We start from the raw sequence: 7790 nt of genomic DNA on the forward strand, positions 1-7790 counted from the left end.
AAGGAGCTTGCACCTTGCAAGGGGGTCGAACTGATCCAACCTATCCCACGAAGCCGGCCCAGCTAGACCGATTAGCGTTTGCACGAGCGCGACAGGAGCTCTCATCCCGACAAGTCAACTCGACCCGCTCTTGCTGGGTTCTTTTACACGCCCCGAGTGAGAGCCTATCGAGCGCCGAGTCTCGTCTGGCAATGCGTCGTCGCGAAGCCTGGCCGCTCGAGGCCAGCCGCGCACCGAGGCGGCGCCCTTCCCGCGCACCTGCGGGCGCGCCCGTGCGCTCGTCGCGCCAGCCGCAGCTCGGAGCGGAAATGCCCCCGGCTGCTTGGCTGACCCCGTTTTATTTAGTCGGGCTCGACATGACGCGACGCACGGGCAATGCGCTCTGCAAAGGCAGGGGGCTCGGCACCTCGCAGCCGGCGAACGTCAGCGCTGGGCGAACGTCACTTGTGCAGCTGCGATGCCCGCAAGAAAAAAAAAAAGTGCTACATGCGCGGAACAGCAGTTGCCGCACGTTATAGTGTTTTATGGTGTTTATATATCTTGTGCCTGTTGTGGCGCGACGTTGTCTTCTTTTTTATTTCGTTTTTTTAAATTTCTTTTTGCCTCGCTGAATTCCACCAGAATTAGCGGAATCCTTTTCCCAAGTAAAACTCTTGCTTGGGCTAGTTGGTTCATGCTTGAAGTTTAGTAAAGGCAAGGTGCAGAAGACCAGAGACTCAAGAAGAAGAACACAAATGACAGGACCGGCGCCGGTCCTGTCGTTTGTGTTCTTCCTGAGTCCTTCTTCTGCGCCTTGCCTCTACTAATAATTTTCCTAGTCTTCCCGCAAACCATCGACGTCGCAACGCTAAAACTAGAGAAACGCGCAGCGTAGAGCATTAAGCATTTTAGGCTGTTATACTGACGACGACCGTTGGATTGGCTACCGCAATTCGCAGTAAGGACAACGTTGATTCAAATAGGTCGCGAAGCTTTGGGCGAAAAGCGATTGATAACCAAGTGTCACCGACATCAGCAATGGTAATTATAGGAGCAGCGATTGAAGCGCGACTATGTGAGGAGGGAACAAACATAGAGAAAAAAAAAGCGTTTTTAATCAGAACAAGACACAGTTTGATTCATTCAACGAAAATAACATTCATAGTAATTTTATATACGTGGGACGAGGAAAGAAAATGAACTCTATTTCACTTTATTATTAACAATAAATACTTATTTTTCAACGCCCATTACAAGAGCGACGTTGACGCCTCTATCACATTCGGTGACGCAGGTAAGAACTGTGCGGAAAGGCGCGCTCGTAAAGTTCACCTGTAACAATGCGCCCCCTTGACACGTTGTGTTGTTTTGTTTGTCAACGTTTGTCTGAACATTCCGTCAAAAGTAGTGAGTTACGACCGCCAGATAATTGTATACTTTAGCTGTTTTCGTGCCGCTGCGCTGGATGACGGGCTCGGCGTCCGACGAGGCGACCAGCACTCTACACTCAAAGCGTTCGTCGGCCTGCAAGAAACTATGTTCTTCGCAGAGGTGCAATTTCGACACCCGGTACGGCTGGGAGTTTGCTGAATCGCTTTCCGCGCTTCAAGCTCGAAACGCCCATCGAGTCGAATTGCAGGGCATTTGAAAATACAGCTCTAATGACCGGCCACCAAAACAAGTTTCGTGCCTTTGAGAACAAAAATGACGTCACTTATGTTTCTAACGGATATGGCGTCACATTATTGTTTCTTCCGCTAGAAGTGTTCCCTCGTCACACAGATGGCGCTAAGCCTCATGAACCGCCAATGAACCGCCATGTTTTGAACGTATGGGCTTTTTGGAAGTTCATATATGAGTTCGATGAAAACGCACCTAAGACGCGGACACGTAATGGAAGCTTAGACAGGACAGCGCTTGACTCTCAATTGAATTATTGTTTGACAGAAAAAGACTTACAAAGATGTTACAGTATTTTTGCGCATGCGCAGTAAAAGCAAGAGGAGACATTCACGACAGGAGCGCCAACACCCCAGACCCCTCAAAATTCTATCGCGATTGTTGCCTATCTAGATAAGCATACCCTCTATCGTGCAGCGTAATGGTTGTCTGACTGACGCAATCGCTACCCCCTTTTCGAATATGGTTTGTCTTGACTATTTCGCGAGTTACTTGATCTTTCTGTCGAAAAATAATCTGCGTGTCACTAAACTGTGGCTTACACCCACCGTTTCCACAGTTTCTGTAGTGCATGGCTAGGTGAGTATGCCCCGTGGATAGACAACAATTGCGATAGAATTTTGAGGTATCTGGGGTCTTGGCACTCCTGTCGTGAATGTCTAATCTTGCTTTGCTGCGCATTCGAGAAAATACTGTAACATCTTTATAAACGTTTTTCTGTCAAACAACAAATCGGTTGAGAGTTAAGCGCTGTCCTCTCTACTTCCTTTCTGTGTCCGCGTCTTGGGTGTGGGTCAATCTAACTCAAATATGAACGCCAACCAACTAGCCCAACTCGCCATCTTATTGCTTCTATGGAAGCTTCGCTACCAGGTGAGGATGCAACTACATTGCGAATTCATCAACACTGGCTTGGCGCTCTTTGGCCATACCTGGCCCTTGCGCCAATAGAAACCAAACATTCATTCATTCATTGAGGTGAGGATGCAACAATGCAAACGGTGCGATAAGCATGTGTAAGAACGGTGAAACGCTTCAACAATTATATTTGTACTTCCTTGCTCACAAACAACGCAGGCGCTTTGTTTAAATACTGTTAGAACGAGCAGACATTAAATATATAGCTTGAGCATTTGAGCTTGTTCGTTTAACGTATTATGATTTTAACGCTTTTCATCCTCTTTCTTCTTGGCGCTGTCCAAATCAGAATATATCATATGACCAGTTTCATTCATTCATTCGAATGAATGGATGAATTCTGGAGTTTCACGTGCCAAAACCACGATTTGATTATGAGGCACGCCGTAGTGGAGGACTACGGATTAATTTTGACCACCTGGGATTATTTAACGCGCCCCCAATGCATGTGACACGGGCGTTCTTGCATTTCATCCCTATTGACATGCGCCCGCCGAGGCCGGGATTCGATCTAGCGGCCTCGTGTTTAGCAGTGCAGAGCCAAAGCCGCTAAGCCACCAAGGCGGGTCATTCATTCATTCATTCATTCATTCATTCATTCATTCATTCATTCATTCATTCATTCATTCATTCAATATCACAAGAGGTTATGCACGCCTTGTTGCACGCCTGGGCATACAAATACTGCAATATGGTATGAACAAGGAGACATCACTATGGACGTCTTCGAAGCCGGCCATGGTCTCCTCTGCTGAGGTTGCGGTCAAACATCGAGTGTTCTGATATTTTTATTTTGCTTGTTACTCTTTTCATTGGTGCTAACGTCCCTTGAAAGACCATGCCGCTTTCTTCCAGATATACCCCATGCATTGCACCCCAGACTCCTTGCCGCCATCTTAACTCCTTCAAAATTACCCGACGCTACGCTACTCAAGTCGTTCTTTCAACTGATGTATTTTTGGGTCTTTCTTGTTACTCGCGCACTGACCGCCTGACCGGCTCTTCTAATGCCACAAAAACGTGCCGCCAACGACTCCCCTGAATCTTCCTAACCTCTCACTTCCCCAACACCCCTCATGCCTTTATTTTTCTTTTCTTGTTCTTTTTTTCCCTGTTGGTGTCCTTTTTTCCTTTTCTTTCTTTTCCCCCCGCCTTCCTACTCTCCTGTTCTTGTCCCGTCGCCTTAGAAAGCACGCTTACAGACGTCAAGCGACAACACTCATTCTCTTTGAAGTCTCTCCCTTTACAACCAGCCGCCACCGACGACAACCACACGTGACGTCACTCTACTAACCCTTTAAAACTAACACGCCGAGGATGACGAGGCTGCCTTTGACGAAGATAGGTCCACCTATCGAAACGTTGGCCAGCCTTTCTGACGCACTTATCCCTGTTTATAACCTTGATACCACAGTGTGCTATTCCATCCGTCAGCCCCTTCCTTGATATTGAGCCGTGTATTTTAAATCTTTTTTTCGTTAAACAGCTTGGCTAAGGTTAGCTGGGACACACGGTATATAATATCAGTGTTTGTCTTCTGAATGCGAAATTTCTATTATGGATATAAGCTTATCATATCTGTTACTTTTTACAGCGAAGCTTTATATGGTTAGGTCCGGAAAAAAAATGCATGCGTCTATCAAGCTGCGTAGCTCGCAAATTTCTCCCCATACGTGGGCCGATTCTGAAGATAGTGCAATACCGGGCCGATCTGCGGCGGAGGTGAAGCATGCTTTAAGCACTCCGCCAACTTGCAAAAATAAGTTTAATATCGTACGTCCAAATACAACCCGTATCAGATATTAAGCTGATACGGGTTACGGATACGCGTCCGTCATGTCTACGTTGGCACAGCCCTCTCTTTGTCGGCGTTCCAAGCGCTTGCGTGCCTCCTTTCCTTCCGCTTCCGCGTCCCGTGGTGGCGGTCCCGTAAGCGTGCTGCCCGCCAGGACCGCGAGGCGGAAAGAAATGAGCACTGTCCATGTCCCCGACCCTGCAAACTTGAAATGTTTCGCCAGAGCAATGGTCAGGTTTCAGAGGGAGTTTTGAGGGAACCAGTTTGGTGTGGCATGTGGTGGATGTGACCGGTTGTGGTTTTCGAGTAGCCTCACAACTCCACTGCGGGACGTCGACCAACGCACGACCACCTGGGCTACGGTGAAGCAGTGTGTGTGCCCTCGGAGTGCGGTGACATGCCCGCCTGTTCTACGTCCCAGGGTTCGTTAGTAAAATGTGTCGTACCACGTTTTGCAACGATTACATAGGTATGTATGACCCCCGGTGCCTCATCATCTTCCGAGGCTCAACATCGTGTACTAGTCGCGCCTCGCCTTCCATTTATGATCATTCGGCGTTTCACGCACGGCAATGGACAGTTCGCTATTAAGGCGCCCGCATACACAGATTCGCTGGTCATCCACCTTCACAGAGTGGAATGACACTGATTGTTTTTTATTTAGTTGACGCATACTTCCCTGCGGGTGTACAGGATACTGGATATTTGGACTCAGCTGTACTTTCATGCAGGTAAGATAATATTCCTATTGGGGACTTTGGTTCCCATAATTCGTGCTGGGGCTTTAAGACTGACCTATGCGGGAAACACTTGTGAGACTGGATAATGAATAATAATATTTCGTGGCCTTAATTACAGGATTGCCACTTCTGCTGGTTATCAATATCGCTCAGCTTTAAACCTAACTTTTTAGAGTCCATCTCTTTCTATTTCATCCTGGTCTGCTTTGGACTGTGCTACTAACAGCGACCACCTTTCTATAATGGTTCAGGGGATCGCCCGATAATATCATTAGCCTCTTGTGTCTGGGTTTTTGTGAACGATAATAAATTTGAAGATCACTTACACTCAAATCTGCCTGCTAATTACGAAGTGCGAGACAATACAAAAGCGATGAGACAGGAATTAACTTTATGTAAAATTTGGCAAGAGTGTTTCTTTCAGTCCACACGTGACGATGGAAGGTCAATTGGAAACAACTTCTGTATAACAAGTCCCCTCAAAAATCATCATCATCATCATCATCCTGTTTACGCCCACTGCAGGGCAAAGGCCTCGCCCATAGTTCTTGGCCTCTGGCAAAGGCCTCTCCCATAATTGTGGCCATGTCGTCCCTGCAAACTTCTTAATCTCATCCGCCCACCTAACTTTCTGCCGCCCCTTGCTACGGTTCCCTTCCCTTGGAATCCAGTCCGTAACCCTTAATGATCATCGGTTATCTTCCCTCCTCATTACATGCCCTGCCAATGCCCATTTCGTTTTCTTGATTTCAACTAAGATGCCATTAACTCATGTTTGTTCTCTCATCCAATCTGCCCTCTTCTTATCCCTTAACGTTACACCCATAATTTTTCTTTCCATAGCTCGTTGCGTCGTCCTCAATTTACGTAGAACGTTTTTCGTAGGCATCCAAGTTTTAGCCCCGTAGGTGAGTACTGGTAAGACACAGCTGTTATACACTTTTCTCTTGAGGGATAATGGCAACCTGCTGTTCATGATCTGAGAATGTCTGCCAAACGCACCCCAGCCCATTCTTCTGATTATTTCAGTCTCATGATCCGGATCCGCGGTCACTACCTGCCCGAAGTAGGTGTATTCCCTTACCACTTCAGAGCCTCGCTACCTGTCGTAAACTGCTGTTCTCTTCCGAGGCTGTTAAACATTACTTTAGTTTTTTCCAGATTAATGTTTACACCCACCCTTCTACTTTGCCTGTCCAGGCCAGTGAGCATACATTGCAATTGGTCCCCTGAGTTACTAAGTAAGGCAATATCATCAGCGAATCGCAAGTTACTAAGGTATTCTCCATTAACTTTTATCCCCAATTCTTCCCAATCCAGGTCTCTGAATACCTCCTGTAGACACGATGTGAATAGCATTGGAGAGATCGTATCTCCCTGCGTGATACATTTCTTTATTGGGATTTTGTTGCTTTATTTATGGAGGACTACGGTGGCTGTGGAGCCGCTATAGATATCTTTCAGTATTTTTACATACGGCTCGTCTACACCCTGATTCCGTAATGCATTCATGACTGCTGAGGTTTCGACTTAATCAAACGCTTTCTCGTAATCAATGAAAGCTATAAAATATAAGGGTTGGTTATATTCCGCACATTTCTCTATCACCTGATTGATAGTCTGAATATGGTCTATTGTTGAGCAGCCTTTACGAAAATCCTGCCTGGCCCTTTGGTTGACAGAAGTCTAAGGTGTTCCTGATTCTATTTGCGATTACCTTAGTAAATACTTTGCAGGCAACGGACAGTAAGCTGATCGGTCTATAATTTTTCAAGTCTTTGGCTTTCTTATGGATTATGATTATGTTAGCGTTCTTCAGAGATTCCGGTGCTTTTGAGGTCATGAGGCATTGCGTATACAGGGTGGCCAGTTTTTCTAGAACAATCTGCCCACCATCCTTTAACAAATCTGCTGTTACCTGATCCTCCCCAGCTGCCTTCCCCCTTTGCATAGCTCCCAAGGCTTTCTTTACTTCTTCCAGCGTTACTTCTGGGATGTCAAATTCCTCTAGACTAGCCCCTCTTCCATTAACGTAGGGGGTGCCACTGGTACTGTATAAATCTCTATAGAACTCCTCAGCCACTTGAACTATCTTATCCATATTAGTAATGATATTGCCGGCTTTGTCTCTTAACGCATACATCTGATTCTTGCCTATTCCTAGTTTCTTCTTCACTGCTTTTAGGCTTCCTCCGTTCCTGAGAGCATGCTCAATTCTATCCATATTATACTTCCTTATGTCAGCCATCTTACGCTTGTTGAATAACTTTGAAAGTTCTGCCAGTTCTATTCTAGCTGTAGGGTTAGAGGCTTTCATACATTGGCGTTTCTCAATCAGATCCTTCATCTCCTCCGATAGCTTACTGGTATCCTGTCTAACGAAGTTACCACCGAATTCTATTGCACACTCGTTAATCATGCCCATAAGATTGTCATTCTCCATTGCTACAACACTAAGGTCATCTTCCTCAGTTAAAGCCGAATACCTGTTCTGTAGCTCGATCTGCAATTCCTCTATTTGCCCTCTTACCGCTAACGCACTGATCGGCTTCTTATGTACCAGCTTCTTTCGTTCCCTCCACAAGTCTAGGCTATTTCAAGATCTTACCATCCTATGACCACTGCAGCGCACCTTGCCGAGCACGTCCACATCTTGTATGATGCCAGAGTTAGCGCAG

General features: G+C 46.4%; 1 pseudogene; it reads right to left on the reverse strand.

The window, feature by feature from the left end:
* Positions 1-4245: 4245 nt before the first annotated feature.
* On the reverse strand, positions 4246-4417 carry LOC135912078 (U2 spliceosomal RNA; annotated as a pseudogene).
* Positions 4418-7790: the final 3373 nt, after the last annotated feature.

The sequence above is a fragment of the Dermacentor albipictus genome, chromosome 1 (genome assembly GCF_038994185.2).
Source record: "Dermacentor albipictus isolate Rhodes 1998 colony chromosome 1, USDA_Dalb.pri_finalv2, whole genome shotgun sequence".
Taxonomy (NCBI): domain Eukaryota; kingdom Metazoa; phylum Arthropoda; class Arachnida; order Ixodida; family Ixodidae; genus Dermacentor; species Dermacentor albipictus.